The 22,436-nt window shown below is 31.1% G+C and overlaps 1 long non-coding RNA gene across 1 annotated transcript; it reads right to left on the reverse strand.

Annotated features, from left to right (window-relative positions):
• Window positions 1-285: 285 nt before the first annotated feature.
• Window positions 286-20,006, reverse strand: LOC127722153 (uncharacterized). Its single transcript, XR_007991689.1, has 3 exons — window positions 19,916-20,006; window positions 3,741-4,026; window positions 286-494 (listed from the first exon to the last, which is right to left on the reverse strand). It is a non-coding gene; the product is annotated as an uncharacterized LOC127722153 (long non-coding RNA).
• Window positions 20,007-22,436: the final 2,430 nt, after the last annotated feature.

Below are 22,436 nucleotides of genomic sequence, written 5' to 3' on the forward strand. Positions count from 1 at the left end.
GGCAAGGCAAATGAACTTTAAGTTGCAAAACGTGCATTTAATCCTTTTATTAAGTCGATTCTAATGTGACTGTAATGAAAACAATTTTGACTATTGCCATCAATTTATTATAAGATTAAATTGTCTAAAAGAATATGTTTTTTTTTTTAATTTTTCACGCCCTTTTATCATTTTCATTTCAATTATAAGATTAAAACCTTTTAGTCAGATTGATGGAATTCATTTTTTTTCATTCGACTTTTATATGGTTATATGCTTATAAACATGACATAAAAAAATCCTGGGAAAACATTTTTTTCTGTAAGTTTTTTTTACCATAACCAGATGCTACTCGTGCGCATTTATCGCTGACAAACGTACATAAGACCAAACATCTATACACAATATTTACTAGAATCTTGCTTTCAAATGATCATGGTCATTCTTTTTTCCATAATATAAATATTTTGCGCCACTTGAACATCACAGGAAATACTTGGTAAAACAGACATTACCTAGAAACATATTGATATGGTTAAAGAGCATTGGAAGCAAACATATTAAAAAATGTTGTGCCATTTCTGAATAAGGCCATATTTACACAGGACCATAAATACATGGGTTAACTTAAAGATGAACTGAAAGTTCATATTTATGAGATTAAAAGGCGAAGAAAAAGATCGGATCTATATTTCATGTCAGCCCAAGGATGTTAACTACTTGGCAGTTAATACAATTTGCTTAAAAAAACATCAAGGACACCAGGCTTATGTGTTAATACGACAAACAGGCGTTTCGTCTATATAGGTTTAATCACAGAGTAATCAGTGGCGCTCGAATAAAAACATTTGGAAAGCCAAATTAATCACTGTAGTGTACTTTTTGGTTTGATCGGCTCTTCAATGTTTGCTTAATTTTATTGGTTTTTTGTTTATTTTGGCCACGAGCATCACTGAAGAGATATTTATTGTCGAAATGCTCATCTGGCGCAGTAAAATTGGTACCGTTAATGTTATTACAGAGCATTGATAACCAAAAACTCCCAAAAATGTATCAAATCTGAGAAAGGCCATCTACGAGCTCACAGATCACAAACATTTTTATGTGATTGCAATTAATACTCAAGAGCACTTGATACGTTTATTTTGTAATTAAACACCCTTTATGTACCTGAAATGTATACTACTATTTCAGGTACGGGTGAAGGTTGGTGCCTGTTAAAACGTTTAAACCCGCTGCATTTGTTTGCACCTGTCCTAAGTCAGGAACCTGTTTCAGTGGTTGTCGTTTGTTGATGTGGTTCTTAAGTGTTTCTCGTTTCTCGTTTTTGATATAGATTAGACCATTGGTTTTCCTGTTTGAATTGTTTTACACTAGTCATTTTGGGGCCCTTTATAGTTTGCTGTTCGGTGTGAGCCAAGGCTCCGTGTTGAAGGCCGTACTTTGACCTATAATTGTTTACTTTTTACACATTGTGACTTGAATGGAGATTTGTCTCATTGGCCCTCATACCACATCTTCTTATTTCTATTTGTCTTTCGATCGTTTTTCATTTTATTGCCATGGCATTGTCAGTTTGTTATCGACTAAGAGTTTCACTATTTCTTTGGTATCCTTCGCCTCTCTTTTACAGCAAACTTTTTTATTTCAATATATTTTTATTTACACAATCATCTCATTTATTATACTGGGAGTAATTCATCAGTTATGATTTTTTTAAATCAACATTTTTTGATCCAATGGTACTTTTGTCCTCCATAAGTCTAATTATGTTTGCTTTGTTTCTCCGTTTTTACTTAGCAATAATTTAATTTTGATGCAACACGGCTTCAGATTGGCTGAACATGTATTGTCTATCGGCTCATAGACATAGTTTGGTCATGTGACCGTGACGTCATCAAACTTGTTTTCATGATTTACTCCTTAAAATGGAATTTAGAATTAAATTATAAGGAAAAATATTAGTCATGATAACTTTTCTTATTTCAACAATATTTCGATTGTCAACTATTAATACATATGCATTTTTTCACCAGGCATGGGGTGCATTACATTGCATTACATTACTTTGACTAAACCAGTATTATATTACAATAACATGTATTTTGGAAAGTAATGCATAACATTACAATTACTTCAACAAAGTTATACATTATGTTACACATTACATTTAATAAATTTTATCACCATGAAGAATATTTTCGGCGGTATGTCTACCTTTTATTCTTTTACATGCAAGCTTGGCAGAATTCATTTCCCAATTTAAGATGTGGCGAGGAGATATGCCCAGAAATCCTTTCATTGCCCTATTAGACCAAATGTCGACAGTCAAACAAATGTTATCAGCTTTCTGGAGTTTGTCATACAGTTTTTAATGTACATCCTTGACCTTATTCTGTAGTTTAATAAAGAGATGTTTCTATCTCTGAATTTGAAATTTTGGGTTTCTATAAAGTTCTTAAAAGTTTTGACTTTCAACTGTTGAAGATGGGAGTAAATCACCAGCAATATACTCGATAAGTAAATCTATGGCTTCTCTTTGCTTTGGGTCATTTAATTGATATTTCTGACTACCAGTTGTTTTACAAAATTTGACAAGGTTGGTTGCTCTTCAGCGGCAGACTTTTTATATTATAAGTTAATATCTATGTGTTTTTTCTAAAAAGAAATAACAGAGATGTTTTAAGGAATTTATTCTACCATTTTGTTTTTTAATTGAAGTGATAACTTAATCTCAATGATATCTAAACCATAAATGTACTTGTTAAAAGTAAGGAATTGATTGCTATACAATCTAATTAGTGGTTTTTTGACAGGTGTCAATTATCTTTTCTTTTATTTTCAAATAATTATGTTTTGCTATAACTATAATTGTATATGAACATTGCAAATTTAAAACTATACCAATCAAAGTAAAAACAATAGTTTTCATCATATGTTTTCTTAGTTGAAGCAAAATTACAAATTTTTGTAGTTATTGAAGCATTTTCCTTTAAATGTGTTGCAAAGTTGGAAGTTATCTCTAGGCTTGCTGATATCACAGAAGAGCAGTGTTTGCATTTTGCCTTGAAATTTGTATTTCTATCATTCTTATTTATTGGAATGTCAAAATGGTCTAATGTATTCGACATCAATATTCCAAATAACAAAATCTACTAAAAAATGATAACAGCTCAAACAGGTTAATATATGTTTATGTTTATCCCTGAAGTTTAAAACTTGGGGCAATAAATCTGTTTTATTTTCTCACAGGTGATTAATTATAAGAGAGAAAGTAAAAGGTTATTTTTGTATATTTTTAAAATAAATCTGTTTAAATTGTTAGTACAAATGTATAAGTCTAGGTTGGTCTATGAAAAGGTATATACTATGAAATTTAGAGCGAGGGATCATTAGTTTGACAACAGTTTAAAGTTACACTTTTTGTTAATCATTTATTGATTTGTATTTAATTTTCCTATTTAAAAACAAACAAGAAGGTACTTATCATCCCTGATATTTGTAACAATATATAAGACTTAGCAATCAATATAATTTTGAAAATTGATGGTGTATGCATATGGGAGGGGGGTCGATTTATGTAATGCTCTGTAATGCCATGTAATGCATAAATTACATGCATTTTTGCCAATGTAATGCATTACATTACAATTACATGTAATGCCAAAACTGGAGCATTACACATTACATGCATAACTTGGGGAAATGTAATGCATTACAGGGCATTACAATTACAATTACACATTAGCATTATCCCATACCTGGTTTTCACCGCATTTTTTGTTTAGTAAATCGGACTTTCCGGAGATACCATGTCTACATGCAAACCGCCGATACTGTATCACAAACAGTATATTTTAGTACATGTCTATGGTTTTTGTTTACGCACTCAGTAATGCCATAAAAGGTAATGTAATGGTTGAAGTTCAAGTTTGAGAAAAATTTGGTTTTCTTCCCCGCCGATTTTACTATTAGAGTTCAGCCTACAGTTTATCCTCGTGATTTAGTATTTGTTTGCATTTCTTGCATATACTATGATAGATTGTCCTAAAATAAACAGAGAAAACAAATGCAATACGATTATGTTGATTTTATTTCTCAACAGTTTCTAACATTTAATAACCCATATCCCATAATTTTATACACATAAATATTTCTGGAGCGATACAAAATGAAAATTTAGGAGTTCTGCTTGAGTACCCATTATAATTAATGATAATCTTTTTCTGAAAATCTTCTCTATAATAATAACGTCATAGTTCAGACACATGTATAGTAGAAACCACGTGTATCATGCATATAGTTGTATAGTAAATATAGATATTAAAAGTATTAAGGACGTAAGGTAAAATTAAATGTTAACATTTCCTATTCATGTACATTTAATCTAAGTTGAGACTTAGTGATCTAGTTTAGCATTAAAACTTTCAGTGCTAATCATTATGGAAAACTCGATTGATGTTTTAAAAACACTGGATTTCATTGAAAATTTTAGAAAAAAAGAATGTGCTAATTATGAAGGACTAGTGAAAAATATAAAGAGACGTCAAAAACAACTTAAGGAAATGTTACAAAATTATGCATATTTATTTTGTCAAGAGGCAAACAGAAAATGGATGGAAATAAGCCAAATTTTAACAACATATGAAACACAGTTACATGTAAGGACAAATTGCAAAGAACAACAATCTACAGATCCTAGTTTCTGAGCGATCAATTGTAATGTTCTAATAGAAAAGATGCCTCGATTTCAAGATGGCAGTCTGTCTAAATAATCTATTTCAGATAACTTTGGAACCATAAAGAAATCTCTGTGTTTTGATGTTGAACTGCACAAACTCCACTCTTTTGACACCATACTGGTATTTATAAACCCAGTGTGTGCAGTCAACGATAGTACTGCATTATTAGGATGTGCTGTTGACAAAACTATAGAATACGCTTCCGTAGGCTCTACAGATACACATTTTAAGTCACACCAGAAGATTGACGTCTGTTCAATTGCAATATTTCGTTAAGGTGGGCTTATCTTTTCAAGCTCAACAAATGATACAACCGTTAAGATATTAACTGAAGATGGTTCAGTTCAAACATTTCATGATCTTGAACCCCTTATTCCGAAAGAAACGAAAGAGGAATTCTTGTTGGACTTCGTGAGAAATCAACTGATCCTTTATTAGTAAATGGATTAAGTATTAGACAAGAAAGAAAGCTAGATGATTTTGGTAAAACAAGTCGGACACATCAATTGGATGCTGCGAAAAATAAATTATTTACTGTACCATCTAGAATATCAACAGATGGAAATATTGTTTATGTCATCGATACTATTGACAACGAAAACGGACGGATTGTTGCACTATACGAAACTGGAATTCTTCGGTGGGTTTATAAAGTTTACGAACTGTCAAATAACAGGTTTTGTCCTAATGACATTACAGTTACAACGCGCTGATACATTTAATGATGCGCTCCATTTCATTTCTACCGATGGTTCGGTTTTTACTTTATCAAACATTGACTCCTCTTGGAATGCATTTATCTTGCATTGTCAGTATGGACTGTCGTGAAAGATCATGGGTTGGATGTGGTAGAAAGGGTTTTAAAAAGGCACAATGCCATATCTTGTCTATATATCCAATTGAAGTATAGACTTACTGTTTATCTACTTTTATTTTTAATAATATTTTATGTATTTATTCTTCATTTTTCTTCAAAATCACCATCAATTCTTTTTTAATTTACTTTGCTTTCGTTCTCGAAAATGTGGTAGTGGCGTGCTCGACCGTGTTCCCCGACTGGGTCACAGAACATACAAATTTTCGGCTTCTCTGCTAAGCACGCGGCATTTAGGAGTAACAGCAAAGACTGGTCGACAGAATAATGTGTCCAAGTAGAGTGCCATATCTTCCTGCGAACTGGCACGTTAAAAATTCCGGCAAAGCATTTTGGTCTTGTACAAAGCAAGTCTATATACACATCACATTTACATGTTCTAGTCATGAATATGCTTTTAATTTGGCACTGGACATTAAACAGCCATCCATCGAATTGATGCTAACAAAATACTCTGACTAACGAAATTAAGAACTTCGAATATTTGAACCTTTTGATTTGCTGTTAAATTTATTCTTATTGAAGGCTAATTCTGATCATTTTGATGAAAAAGATCCGATTTTACCATAAGACAAAACGATATTACAATTCATTGAAAGTACTGAATGCCTTCAAGTCCCCTTTAAATAATATCTCATAATGCATAAAAAGTATACTCTCAAATATAATTTATAAAATGTATCATACATGCCATTAATAAATTGGTAGATGCATGTATTGCATATTATACAGTGTAAATACATTTCATATCTAGTGGTACATTGTAACTAAGTACGTTCATGTAGTGATTGTTACATAAATAATATCGAACTACTGTATCAATCAAAAGGACGAGTGAATGACATTAAACAGTACAAGTAAAAAAAAATATGATACTATGACATAAAAAAATAGGATGGATAAATTGTCCACAACGCACTACATAGAACATATGAATGAGCAACTCGAACCCCGCAAGAAACAAAGAAACTCGTGCGATATGGTTGAGTATGCAGTTATATCTGATGAGTTTTGCAAATTTAAGGAGATGAATCATGTAGTTATCTAATAGTATGTACTTATCTTTATCGGATAAATATCATTGTCCCGTCTTTTTACTTCTTAGGCCTTTTAACAAAATAGCCAACCAAATATGAGAACTATCAAAATATAAAAATTAATGATAAAGGGTCAAAATCTAATAAAAATGAAATCAACATGTCGGGATGAAACACAAAGTCCCTCATGTAAACAATGGTCACCAATTTATCAGATCGTTCGTGCCCTTTATTACAATGTTCAGTTAAACCTGCTTAAGGAACCACATGTATTAAGCGAACACCTGTGTTATAAGACTATTATGTAATGCATTTCATATATATTGAACCTGTATTAAAAGACCTCCTGTCTAATGAGACAACTTTTGTGCTCTACCTTTAGTGTTCTCTTAACCAGATTTCACTGTATGTCCCTTCATCTCATCTGATAAAACATAGCACTATAAAGAATATACCTTATGATAAGTGTTACGAAATTAAAAATAAATATTTCCCCCTTATAAATAATACATAACCGCACAAAATCAAATACACGTGAATAACATCATACATAATATTTATATAAATACATATCTAAGTAGGGCGTAACGTTATATAAAACTGTTATTGAACATTATTTCCACATTAAGTACAAATAATACATAACCGAACAAAATCAAATGCAAGTGCATATCATCATACATAATGTAATATGTATATGGATACTTGAAATGAACAAGTCCGAATTGAAACGGCGTACATCATCGATCTCTAAAATTCGCTGACCGTAAATTGTTGTCTAACTTAAAAGACCAAATAGGAGATTAAAATCTTAGAATTAATATTTACTTTCAAGATTTCAATTTAAAAGCAAAGCAATCAAATTATCTTTGTCAAAATAGTTGCACAGTATTGCACAATAGCAAGAAATATCCAATAGCACAATATTGCGCAAAAGCAAGAAATTGTCAATTGTACAGTATTGCGCAATAGCAAGAAATATTCAATTGCACAGTTGAAATGAATAAGTAAAAACCATCAAAAGTCAATTTGCCCGAATCAATTAGTTTCATGATCACTTATCTTTGTTGTATGGACGGTGAAACTATTTACTGTGCAATTTTTTTTAACCTTTTAATTCAATCGTTTTTTGGAAGAATCCTAACAGCGAAAGATAAATGTTTCATTTTTTCATTAAAAATTTTGATGAATAATCAGCTTTTATATTTTTTTTTTACTTCCCTCGGTACTGAAATTTTATAAAATATGTTATATTTTGGTTTAATTACTTTTCCTTTTGTCTCACCTGGCAAAGAGGGTCAGGCAAGTACGTTTTTCCCTCCGCTTGATAAACGTTTCCGAATTTATTTTATCTCTTGAACCAATTTACACGAACTTGTATCAGTCTAATGAATAGGTTGTGAAAAGTAAAACAACAAAAATACCGAACTCCACGGAAAATTAAAAACGGAAAGTCCCCTAACAATTGGCAAAATCAAAAGCCCAAACACATCAAACGAATGGAAAACAACTGTCATATTCCTGACTTGGTACAGGCACCTCCTCGTGTAGAAATACATATAAGTCCCATTTTGCTTGACTATTTCACAATTCAGATATTTTTTTTCTAAATTTTTATAACCCTTTTGTAATTTTCAACACTAATTTAAAAATCAACTACCGAACTGTTACCTCAAATTTTTAGAAAAATGCACCATTTTTCGATTCTTAGACGGGGCAAAAAATGAAGTTAAAAACATTTCTCTAAACGAAAGATCATAGTTTAGCCTGCGGGTAGGGTGGTCCAGAAAGTTGAAAATTTGTTGGCTTTGTCACTCAACTATAAAAATGGAACTGTTATTGGGAAAAGTGGTCACAACAATAGCTAAGTACGAGACACAATGGATAAGCGTAAGAACGTTAAAATGATACCAATCACACAGCGAGCTCATGCTATATTTTTAACATACTAATGCTTCCCCATAGTATATAAAAGAAATCATAATGAATTCGATGCAACAGTAGCTACAGTTTACCGATGTTCAACCAAAACATTTGAACTACGACTTTGCATTGAACGCATCAGATAAGATAGTCTAGTTTATAGTTATTTTTGCATTTTTAAATGACAAGTTATAATTTTTAGCTAGGTGATCAAAATTTGCATGTTGTGTCGACTAATATATTATTTGTTTGTGCGTTTCTCTGTGATGAATGTTCTTGGGTGTGTTTGTGCTGTATTTCTGTCACGTAGTATTGTCATTTTAGCGATATTTTTTAACATTGTCATAAAGCGGGAGGTTTGGCTAGCCATTAAACCAGGTTTACCCTATAATTTTTTCTTAAAATGTCCTGTACCAAGTCAGGAATATGGCAGTTGTTATCAAATATTTCGTTTCTATGTATATTGGCGTTTGTTTTTGTTGCATTTCAGTGTTCCTGTTGTTCCTTTGTTTTCCTCTTATAGTTAATGTGTATCCCTCGGTTTTAGTTTTAACCCGGATTTGTTTTCCCTCGGTTTTAGTTTGTAACCCGGATTTGTTTTCCCTCAATCGATTTATGACTTTTGAACACCGGAATATAAATAATAGGCATCATTACTCAATGAAATTGTTGAAAGACATGTTGTTTTCTCATAAATTAGAAGGTTTCTCAGTCCATATATGTGTATTCCCTTTCACTAAACACTAATGTACTGAGTAAAAATATTTCTTTATTTTGTTCATTCTAGTTTGTCAACTTCTTTAAACGCGAATGTATAAACGGATTTTTTTGTTATGAGGAAACAATATTTACAATGTAATGATTTGTACACATACATGTACAACTAAATCTTATTTGTTTAACATTAAATTAAAAAAAATAGGTAAATATTTCGCCTAAATGATTATGTTTCTCTTAATTTTACATATTACTGTGTTGCTAGGTTGTGCTGTTTACCAAATGAATAAATAAATATTAAATAAAACAATAATTGATAATAAAGCAAATTGATAAAAAAAAAAAACAGTATTTGAATTTTTCGTGTTAAGTGATTTCAGTTTACTTAACATTTCATTTCTTTTCAATTTGGACGTTCGTTTTTTTTTCTCTTCAATATTTCGAAAGTAAGGTGGTACATAATACTACAGGGAGGTAACTCTGTAAAAATCAGACGAATGTTTTAATCACGTTCTATTGTTAAGGAAATATTAAGCTTCTCAATGATCAAAATTAGTGTTTGTCAAACTGCTATATATCCAATGAAATTTTTCCGATAAAGTGTGTGGCTCAAATTATTTGACATTTCTATATTTTTGTCAAAGGGGTCATATTAATATTTTGTCATAATTTTTTGAAAATCAAACGAGCTAAATTAATTTTAGTCAAGGTGTTTGGTACCAACTTAATTATATTATATTAATATTTTTTGTTGAATGTTGAAATCATTCATTTGTGTATCTTGTACTAAAATTCATATTACATTAGGCAGTTTTAAAATTAGCTCACTGTAATTGTTATTGGTATTTCAATAAATATTCTGATTTACAAATTTCTGAAAATACCCCGTAAATGATTATTTCATGGTATATGAACATCAAGACTGGTTATTACACGTTCAAATAGTAATACAGGTTATTAAGTTTCAGCTATCAGTGTTAAATCATATTTACTGGTGTAACGTAACATTTACACTTTAAATTTTTTTACCATTTTAACATGTCAAATGGAAAGTCTCTGGACGTTTCGAGATCATTGGATTTAATTAAGAATATGAGAGAGACTGAATTTGATAATTATAAAAGAGTAATTGAGAGAATAAAGCAACGTCAGAAACAACTCGATGAGATGATACAAAATTATGCGTTTTCACTTTTACAACAAGTGAACAAAAGGTGGACGGATATTAACGAAACTTTTACGGTATATGAAAGAAAACTACAGACTAAATCAAAGGAACGTCTATTAACAGATTCAAATCTTGCCAAGTTAAATTTATATATTCGTCCAACAGAAACGATGCTTGAATTTCAAGAAGGCAATGTGTGTACAATATCAATTTCAGATCATTTTGGTACCTTAAAAACAGCTGAGTGCTGTAAAATTGAACTAAAGAAACAAAATTCTTTTGAAACTGAACTGTCATACATCAATCCTATATGCCCAATTAACCATGTTACCGTTTTACTCGGCTGTGCTGTTGACAAAACAATAGACTATGCTCAGCTCGACTCTACATTTTCGAGTACAAAGTGCTTTCAGAAACTTGATGTTTGTTCAATGGCGTTACTTTGGTCTGGTAAACTTATATTTTCAAGCTCAGATAATGAAACAGCAGTTAAACTGTTAAAAAAAGATGGGACAATCGAAATATTTCAGGATTTTGAGCCACTCATTCCAAAAGGATTATGTATTTCGAGCCAAAACGAAACTTTTGTTGGACTTCGTGAGAATACTTCTAATCCTTTTTTGATAAATGAATTCAGTACAAGACAAGTTAGGAAACTAGATTATTTCGGAAGAACAAGACGGATTTACGAATTTGACGCTAAGAAAAATAAATTATTTTCTGTACCATCTAGAATATCAACTGACGGGAGTAGTATTTATGTCGTGGATACTATTGACAACCAGCACGGACGGATTGTCGCATTAGACGAAACTGGAATGGTTCGGTGGATTTATAAAGGATACGAACTGTCAGAAATAATGTTTTGTCCAAATGATATAACAGTCACGACTCGCCAAATAATTATAACTTCTGATACGTTTAATGATGCGCTACACTTTATTTCGACGAATGGTTCGGTTTTATTATATCAAACATTGACCCCTTTCGGAATACACTTACCTTGCAGTGTCAGTATGGACTTTTATGAACGGTTATGGGTAGGATGTGGTAAAAACGGCTTGAATAAAGCACAATGCCATATTTTCTCTGTATATCAAAATGGCGCGTGAAAAAATATATCTCGTTTTATTTACTTTTAAACGTTTTATAGTTTTAAGGAGATCTGGTATGACAGTTGTTTGTCATTCGTTTCGTTGGTTGATAAAGTTTAATGTTTGATATTGTCAGTTTTTATAGACTTCCCCCTTTTTATACTTTTTTTTGAACTATCGATAAAGACAAGCAGACGAAGATGCGAACACTTCCAGGTCATCGTTCGATCCCCAACAATGAGCGAAAACCCGTACCATACAGTAAGATTCTTTTATGTTTAATATTTTTTTAATCAATCTTGTAACATGAAGCTGGTTACAATTATTCACTGAAATAAGACTAATAAAACTTTTTGGCAAATGAGATAAGAATCATTATTATGATAGTTAGACCTTGCAGATTAATATATAAAATGGTAACAAGAATTACTAAGTCTATTAGACAATTAAACAGACCACACCGACTTTAACCTATAAGCTCTCAGAATCACATTTTTGAAAAAAAAATACTATGAATTTTTGAAAACATACTAACCCATGCATGTGTCTATACGAATTTAAAAAAAATGAAGAAAATCCTTATTTTAAATTAATTCACTTTGTCCTATGGGCTAAGTGAGGTATTGTCATCACAATGCGTCAGTTGTTGTCGTCCGTCGTTGTAAATTGTTTTAATATGATTGACCAACTTCACCAGATTTCAAACTTATTCTGCATGATTCTTCGAGTATCTTGTAAAAGACTTCAAGAGAAATTTTAAAAGGGGAAGTCCATAAAACCTTACAAAATAAGACATTAGACGTTATCAACCTACGTAACAAATGGAAAACAACTGTCATATTGATGACTTGGTACAGATATTTTTATCGGAAGAAAATGCTGGGTTTAACTTTTTAAATTTATTGCGGTTTTATTATATGTTCACGCCAGGAACCAACATGACCTCCTTGACTTGAATTAGAACATAAATTAAGTGTAAAATGCAAGTTATTGTCTAATATCTTAAAAACTTAAAAGATAGAGAAAATCTGACGGGAACATCACTTTCCATAAATCGTCGGCTGACTCCTTAAAGGAGTCCGAATTTTTATCTTCTGAAAGCACAGATTAAGCAAAAGCCTGAGAAATGAGAAACTAAAACAAGTTTCGTGTATCTAGCAACCATAATAATGAATACAGACTACTGTACACACAAATTATACTACACATCACCTTCTTTTGCTAGGCTTATATCAGTTACAAACAAATTAATCCAACGAACTATTAATGATGAAGAATGGTCTATACTAAACGTTGAAGTGTATGGAAATATACTGTTAAAGATGAGAAGAATACAAGAATAACATGTCCATAGACAATTCCATAAAAACAGATGCACAACTTCAATACGCGTGTTATCTTTCTGTGAAGTTTGAACAATCTGTGTTGCGAACTTTACAGGTAATAGTTCACACAAAATTGATACCGTCATTTGTAATTTTTACTGCGAAATGACGTAGTTCTCATGTCTATAGAATAAGAGAGCTTTTGTAAAAAAAAAATACATACTTAGGACCATGTCTCTTCAATAAAAATATTAGAATTTTGCTTATTGTACATTATAAATCTAAATGATGTTCCGTTTATTTAATGTTTCCCGTTCATTCCGTAGGGTTATGACATATTGAAACGGATATATTATTCATTATTAATAACTTAAAATTCTTTCAATCCGTTGTTTGTGTCATTCTACAATTTAATAATTTATAATTTGTTTTCAGGAACAATGTTCGAAGTGGAAATTAAAGATGTGGGTCCGATTTGTTTTAATTTTCACTAACCGTCTTATGTTTTGCGAAAAAAGTGTAAGGTTATTGTACCATGTGTGTTTTGAATTTTTAATTGAAGCGCCAACACATTTTATCTTGAAGAGCCCTTTATATTCCAGTATATGTTTAATAAATCACAATAAAATCAAATTATATTTATTAAAAAGTCTTTGTAATGATTTGAATGTTATATCTTCATGGAAAATAATAAATACTTAAAATATAAAAGACCGATTCCGCTGATGGAACTTATTAATGGAGTCCCTGGATTTCTTACCCTTCAAGAGCACCCGAGATCACCCCGTTTTTATGTGAGGTTTGTGTTGTTCAGTCTGTGGTTTCAATGTTGTGTTTTGCATACTGTTGTTTGTCTATTTGTCGTTTTTTGTTTTTCGTCGTGTCATTGTCAGTTCTTTTTTCGAGTTTGAATAGACCTTTGGTATCTTTTGCCCATCTTTTTATCAGTCTTACAACATTTGTTTCTATTGTCTACTAAAGTAAACATTCATTTGGATAATCATGTTAAATAAAGCTATCGATAATATGCTATCCAAACCACCTTAATAATCATAGGTTATTTCAAACCTTTAGACACTTTCTAAATCATAAAACATAATTTTGTTTTTATTTTCTGCTATGTTAATGAAGTCGGGTCTTTTGTAAACGTTATTATGTGAATAATAACTAATCACAAAGAAGTACATTTTTTTCTATTATACCTTGTGATTTTGTTTTATTACCTTATTTCTTTTTTCGTCAAACAAGTATATGTAACTAATTAAGTCGCGCTGAATTGCCTAAGTATTATTATCGTTACGTATCTATAAGTGTTTTTGTCACGAAAAAGAATTTTCTTTTTAAAATACCACTATTATGCTTCTCTTGTTCAATTGCATGCCAAACATGTACCAACAAAATGGTAAATCGACACTTAAAACATATTCATTCCTTTTTTTGTAATAAGAATCAAAATAATAAATATTAAGGAAAGAACTGTCCAATTTAATCCACGATACAAACTATTAAATAAATAAAAACAGATTATCAAGTTTGAAACAGTATGAAAGAAAATGACTGCCACATTGTGCATGAAGCGAGGAGAAGAATCTCATGCGGTTCCTTGCATACATTTGAGCGGGATTCATTACTAGACGTCGATCAAGCTATTATATCCATTTAAACTTCCATCTAAAACTGCACGTCTATCAATTATAAAAAAAGTCTAGGATTAATTTGCACTTCTCATGAGTGCAAATTTGGACCACTTCTTTTTTAAAGGTAGAATCTTCAAACATATACATAAAACAATGCAACATTTGTTTTGATAGAGCCCGTCTGTATTCGGCAATACGAGTGAAAACAGTGCAAAACATCCTGTAGGATATTATTTTCTCCCAGAAGAAATCCTATAGGATAGAGACATAATCCCGTGGGAAATTTTTGATATCCTATGGGATATTTAAATCCCTTAGGATATTTTATCTCATAGAATTTATCTCCTACGGGATAAGTTTAATATCCTACAAGACTTAAAATCCCCAGTCACCATTGGGGTACAGGGAATTATACAAAGTACCGAGAATCATAATTATTTTGTTTTATTTCATTTGATTTCTTTGTACACATTTATTTTATATTTTTCTCTCAAATCACATTAAAATACCATAAGGTAAAACTTTATAATTTAAATGGTCAAAAAAGCGTAAGCCAGGGTCGTCCAGCTCGTTTATACTATAATTTTGTCATATGATTCCATCAAAATTTACTCTAACATTACAAAATACATCTAGTTTGAAATAGATAAAACATATGTTAATAATTAATCTAAATGACACATTTTTGTATATTTAAGCTGCCATTTATTTTTGAATAAATATGTATTTAATTCCTCTTGTAACACTATATGTGTCTGAGAATGTACAATAAAGAATTTGAACTCGAACAGGGATTGAATTAGATTTAAACGGAGAACTCACATAGAAACAAAATAATATTCTATTCGTTAACCGTGTCGTCAGATATCTTCATTTTCACTCCTTATCGAAGTAAAGGATATTTTATATTTCGATTTTGTTAGAGACATATACATATTATACCATCATTTTTCATATTTGATCAAATTCTAATATTAGCAGATAGCAACCTAATCAACATAATTTGTTTCAATAACATATGCACGCTTATATATGAAAGTCGCTTATTTATTATACAGTATTTGAGGTGCATCTTCTATTTTTTTTTCTACAGAATAAATAAATTCTGTGTCGTGGTTGATCTTTTGTGAATTATAACAACCCCATATTTCCGAACCATATAATACTGCAAATTTTGAACTAAAAAAGGTATCAAAGTAGAAATATTTCGTTTAAAATTTCGCGTGAAAATTTGTAACTGAAATTAAATATGTTCAGAGGGTTGACGGAAAAAAGTTGTACATTTTATTTTATGATGCAAGTATATGTAGGGAAAAAAGTACACATATTTGATATAAGTACGAAAAAAGTCCCAAATGTGTTAGGAAATGTTGTCAATTATATACATAAAGTGAAAAAGTCACAGGAAAATTATTTGAAATTCGTTGATGATGATTAGTGTCATATATGTATTTGATTATTTAAGAAACAAGTTAAAATAAGGCATTTTTTTATAAAATATACAATTCCTTGCTACAACAATGCAAATGTTTATATTTCTTAAATCATATAAGGATGCAATTCTATAATCCCTTTCATTTGTGGCACGGCATTGACTAATTATAAACAAATTACTTAATTACTTTCAACAAAACCAATGATATTATTAAGACATATTTATATCTTATCTCAATTACCAGATTAATATTTTTACACCGAAAGCGTCACATGTGTACTTTTAAAACCATGTGCATTTACCGAGTAACTGTAAGGTGTGAAAATCAGAAAGATGTAAGAAACTTGTGTCATTTTTATTTCAGGAATCGTTAGAAAAACTTCTTTAATGTGGCATTAGCTTGAATTAATCGCTACATAAACCACAGGTATTCTTTACAACCTTACCATGTAAAAAAAAAACAGAGTGTCAGCTAAGATGTTAAAAGTGAAATGAATACAAGAACGTCATTTTTACCATGAGGTTTGTGCAATGAGAAAGCGTACAAAGTCCATTGCTATCTTTTCTGTGAAAAAAATACCTACCAATAACAAAAGAAAACTAACAACAAAAAGTTGATGTTTGTCATGCAGTACAGCAATATATAAGAACAAAATTTATATTCAAAATAGACGACACTGATCAAAAGTTATTTTTAAATAACAATTGTACATGTTAAAGAAATTTTTGTTAAACTGTGTTATTAAAAATATACATGCAAGTACACGATGTTTTATGTTCAGTAGTTATCATCGAGATAATTGCATTAGAAGCTTGTGAAACTGAAATCTAAAAAATGCCAATCTTTGCTGCATATTGATAAAAAAAAAATGGAAAAAATCAGGTACATACAAAAACTAAAGATATTTCGGGTCACCATTTTTGGAGTGTTCCACAAAGTCCTTAGCATGTTACAATTTCCCAAAATATACTCATTTTTCACATTTTAAGGTTTCGAGTACACCAGTCTGCTCATGTCACATGACAATTCAATATAGAATTATCGTCTTTTCATGAATATAATACATGTAATATAAAAGTCTGTCTGTGCAGGTTAAAAAAATAAAATAAATATTCTTATAAAGTAGGCATCTTTTTACTATTTCTATACAATTTTAAGAAAAGGTCGTCTTGATTTTTATACATGTATTTGCGGTATTCTCGATCTATTCACATTCAATGTTTACATTGCATGATTGGATAAGGTCTGTTTGAATTTGCTTAGTAACTTAATTTCAAAAGTGCAAATCTTTGCTGCAAACGATTCCCCTGACTTTCCTCTGATCTAGCTGCATATATATACGGATAATTAGCATGTTCCAGAGAGGTAAACAGTAAGTAAAAAAATAAATTGAAGTTGGTACTCCAGGAATTTTTTCGCATAGAAACAATTTAAACCAATTTTACACCAAGATCCTTTAGTCTGCTGTACTCGTCGTTTTCTATTTAAAGAGGGAAATAATAATATTAAATGGAAGTTTTATTTTTATTTCAACTTATTTCTATTTTTACTATTTACCGGAACGTTTTCCCGTGAATTTATAATTGATAGCGTCCTTGCTAAAATGGGACAAAAATTGAAAAGATCTATTTTTCAGTGTTTACAGGGGAGGTAATATTTTGTCACTAGATTTCCCACTGTTAATGACTTTATTTGTTCGTTAGTACATAACAAAAAATAATGACATCCGTCACCGACTACATTTGAATCGCAGCGCTGGCAAATGCGATGCTCTATGGGAATATGTTTAACTGTGCGTATTTCTGTGTGTGTGTTTATTTTACATTGGCTAGAGGTATAGTGGGAGGTTGAGATCGCAAAAAACATGTTTAACCCAGCCGCATTTTTGCGCCTGTCCAAAGTCAAGAGCCCCTGGCCTTTGTTAGTCTTGTATGTTTTTTGATTTCAGTTCATTTATATGTTTTGGAGTTTAGTGTGACGTCCATTTTCATTGAACTAATACACATTTTTGTTTAGAGGCCAACTGAAGCCTGCCTCCGGGTGCGGGATTTTCTCGCTGTGTTGAGCACCCATTGGTGGCCTTGGGATGTTTTCTGCTACTTGGTCGGGTTGTTGTCTCTTTGACACATTCCCAATTTCCATTCCCAATTTTATTCCATAGACGAACTTCAATAGGATTTTGAAATTTGAACACCATATAACTATCTGCCTCTTTAAGATAAGAAGAAAATGTTTAAAGTATCGGCAGCTGTAGGTAAAAGATTTTTTTTTATTTTCGAAAAAACAAACGAGGCTGGTGCAGTTTTGCTTTACAGTGATTTTTTTAACCATTGACAGGAAATTCTTGAAAAAAGTTGTTTGACATTATATCTTGATCCTTATTGTGATTAAAAGCTATTTTTTTAACTTGAAGAGTGTCAAATAAAACATTTTTAAGAAATTATGTAGCTCCTTCAATCCATATTATTAACCTGATGTTCAGTAGTTGTCGGTGGTTTTCCTGTTTGAATGGTTTTACACTAGTCATTTTTGGGGCCCTTTATAGATCGCTGTACGGTGTGAGCCAAGACTCCGTGTTGAAGGCCGTACTTTGATCTATAATGGTTTACTTTTACAAATTGTGACTTGGGTGGAAAGTTGTCTCATTGGCACTCATAGCTCACCTTCTTATATCTATTCAATATTAGGGCCCTTGGTTTATTAGATTTCTTGTTAGGAGAAACTCAGTTTAACAACTTTTTAAAAGGATATACGGGAACATTCATGAATTTAACACGTGAATACAAATTTCTCTGCATACCATTTTAACAAATCTAGAAATATTGTTTATTCTAAGATGTGTATTCTGCTGTTGTATTTTAGTTGGAAATACAATAAAATGCACATGGTAGTAATACCCGACTGAATTGGTTGAAAAAAAAGAGTAACACAGGGTATCAATAGGAAATAAGTTTAAAATTATTTTATAATATATTACACTGTAAATTGATCTATTTTGTTGCGTAATAAGAAATGGAGCATACTGATAACATTTCTTTTTCTTTATAAGAATAATATAAAAGCTTCCTACTTGTGTCTTATTTGAAATTATTACATGTCATGTTTTAGTCTGCTTTCCGTTTCCGTTCTATTTTCCTCCTGTATAATCTTAACAAAATCTGAGATTCAGGCACCATCTCTAACTCGAAAATAATTATTTTCTATGCTACCATACAACCTTTAAACATTGAGTTCCTAGTTATAAGCATTTTAGTTATAGCTTGTACAATACATGTAATGATAATGTAAATGTACTGTCTATTTGCAAGAAAGACTATGTATACCTGAAATTAAGATATCTCGTAATACAATTAAACGGGACAAATGGTATTGTATCAGATGCACATGTTGATGCTCGTACATATTATGCAATTGTCTTCACCTGATTAGTGATTAAGAAATAACGCATCACTTTTCAAATTCGCAAGAATGTCCTATTAATTAAAAGAAAGAACAATAAAAAAAGTAAAAAAAAAACCACTGCATTTTATATATGTACATGTGTGCCAAAACCATGCATGCTAGTCATCTCATCAAATTTAAATTTACCGAGGCATCTTATTTAAGGTCTTGTATTGATTCTTATAAAGCTTCCAAAGATTTGTTATTGTTGTCTATAAGGACAAGAACATTGCAATTGATCTATCAGAATAACTATTCTTTATCTGTCTGCTATGTTTCATCCAATTGGCCCGGGAGTGTAAATGATAAGAAATAAGATTTGAATACATTATTCTTTGGAAACTTTGTTTAAATTAGCTTTGTAATTCCAGAAAAATTAACAGACAAAAAACCACCGAAGCTGTATATGATGATACTGGTTGAATTGGCGTGTATGATATGATGAAATAGTTTTTTCCTTTAATATAGTAGATTTAATTTTATCTTACAATCTAAATAAGTAAACTGCCTGACTAAATAATGATAATAAAAAATACACGTACCTGTAAGAAGTCTTTCGTTATACGATAACAGATAGCATACTTTTGCGGAAAATTTGACATCAATGCTTATGCGGAAAATTTACGAACAATCATCCGGAAATATTGATACTATATAGAAGAAAAAAGAGTTAGTAAGCCAACGACACTAAAAACGAAACAACAACGAGTAATAAAATCTCTTTTTTGTGTCCCTTCAATATTTTTATAAAATAAATTAAACTGACAGAGATACAAACATATTACCACGTGACTTGATAGATATCATACTTGTATCTGTGTCTCAAATGACCATATAAAGTTTCAATAGTAGACAATACGTATCTTTTATCTCTCAACAAACAAACATATACGACGGAGGCGTCACCGAAGAAGGATGTAATCACACTTTGTGAGCACCTTTGAGACCCTTCGTTAGCGTTTTGGGTTTTGTGTTATTTTATATTTCTATGTTAGTGATGTTTCTGTCTGTAACGAACTTGTATTACCGTGGTCTTTAAAATAAATCACATTTCAAACTTTTACTTCCGGTTGTGTTTTAGTAATTAGATAATACACATACACCGATAATGTTTGAATTTTGTAATGCCTTAAGGTTATAAAGCAAATAATATTTCACTTCCCAAACGGTTATTAATATGCAACTTCAATAAAGGGTTGAAGCTCATAAACTCGATAATCAAAACGCAAGATGTCGCGAAAGTTCGGAGAGCCGACGGTAATGCTCAGAAAATTGATGTAATACGATGTCTTACTTTATAGATGATGGTCATTTATCTGAATTTCCCATGTGATAAATTCGGATAATCTCACATGTTAAAGTACTCGCTTATTTTTACTTTCATGACTTTCCCCGCCTTTTACCGGACCCTCACTTGAGACTTCCAACTGAAGATTTGCGCCTTAACACTTAAAACTATGTGTAACATATCATCAGTTATAAGTATAGGTGCATTTAAATCAACGTGTTGCTTCACAATGATTGGACAATCTGCTTCGATCTTCTCGAAGAGACAATCTGCCATTTTAACAAATGTTTGCAAAAACTTATAGGCATACTCCAAAGAAGTACAGTGAAATCGACAATACATAAAGAATCCCGAACTAACGATAGTAACACAGAAACGAGTTGTGATATTCTGTCTCTATTTGATAAAAAGGATAACTGATCGCCGTATTATAAAATTATAAAATAAGAAATAACACCACATGTGACAGTGCTGCGCAATCGTTTAATCCATGTGTCATCGGGCACGTGTTGTCATATTTTATACAGCTATTATTTTTATTTTAATTATCACAATTTATGCCTCATCTACGCTGTAACGAGAGCAATATCATAACAATAAGGAGGCGTGGTATGATTGCCAATCAGATACAGCTATACACCAGTGTCCAAATAATCACGTGGATGTATATGGAACGCCGACACTGTCTTATTATGACATTTCTCATTATATGATGTTCATTTGCCATTATATGATGTCATTCTACCCTTATATGATGTGCAAATGACATTATATGATGTGCACTTATCCTTATATGATGTACACTTGTCATTATGTGATGTGAACTTGTCCTTATATGATGTACACTTGGCATTATATGATGTGAAGTTGTCCTTATATGCTGTCCAAACACATTTATATGAGGTGCAAACATCTTTATATCATGTCCACAATTCATTAAATGATGTGCTTTTTCCATTATGTTATGTGATTGAGTCCTTATATTATGTGATGCTTTCCTTATACGATGTAGAAACGGCATTATGTGATGTACAATCACCTTTATACGATATGCAATCACCTTTATATGATGACAATTTGACATTATCTGATGTGCAAATTATATTATATGATGTGCAAATTATATTATATGATGTGCAAATTATCTTATATGATGTGCAAATGGTCTTATATGATTTGTAAATTATCTTATATCATGTACAGATGTCTTTATATTATGTGCAAACTTCTTTATATGATGTGAACTTATCCTTATGTTATGTGCTAACATCGTTATATGGTGTGGTTCGGTTTACATCCTTATATGATGTCAGAACATCATTATCATGATGTCGAAACATCATTATGATGATGTGCATTCATCGTCCTGATGGTCAATGAACATGATTACGATTAAAGCGATTACTCACTACGTCAGAACTGATTCCGATCTGCTTCTGCGGAGTAACAATAAATCAGGCTCAAATTTTTAGCTGTCGTTTGGAAAATGGTTGAGATTTAAAAAGAGATAAACCTTGGCATATATTAGTACCTCGTTTTAAGATGTAAAAAATCACACCTGATATTGTTGGAAAATGTCAAAATATATGAATTGCAACGTTTTGTTTTAATCGATTGGTCTAAAATAATAAACATACGGAGTCTGCAATAATGAACATACGGTTAAAATTATTAAATTTAAGACATAATTCTTTTATTTCATGCTCTATGCTCATTTTAACAAGGGAGGGCATTATATTTGTCAATTTCTGTACACCATAAAAAAAATAATCTAT

The sequence above is a fragment of the Mytilus californianus genome, unplaced genomic scaffold (assembly GCF_021869535.1).
Source record: "Mytilus californianus isolate M0D057914Y unplaced genomic scaffold, xbMytCali1.0.p SCAF_1, whole genome shotgun sequence".
Classification (NCBI taxonomy): Eukaryota; Metazoa; Mollusca; class Bivalvia; order Mytilida; family Mytilidae; genus Mytilus; species Mytilus californianus.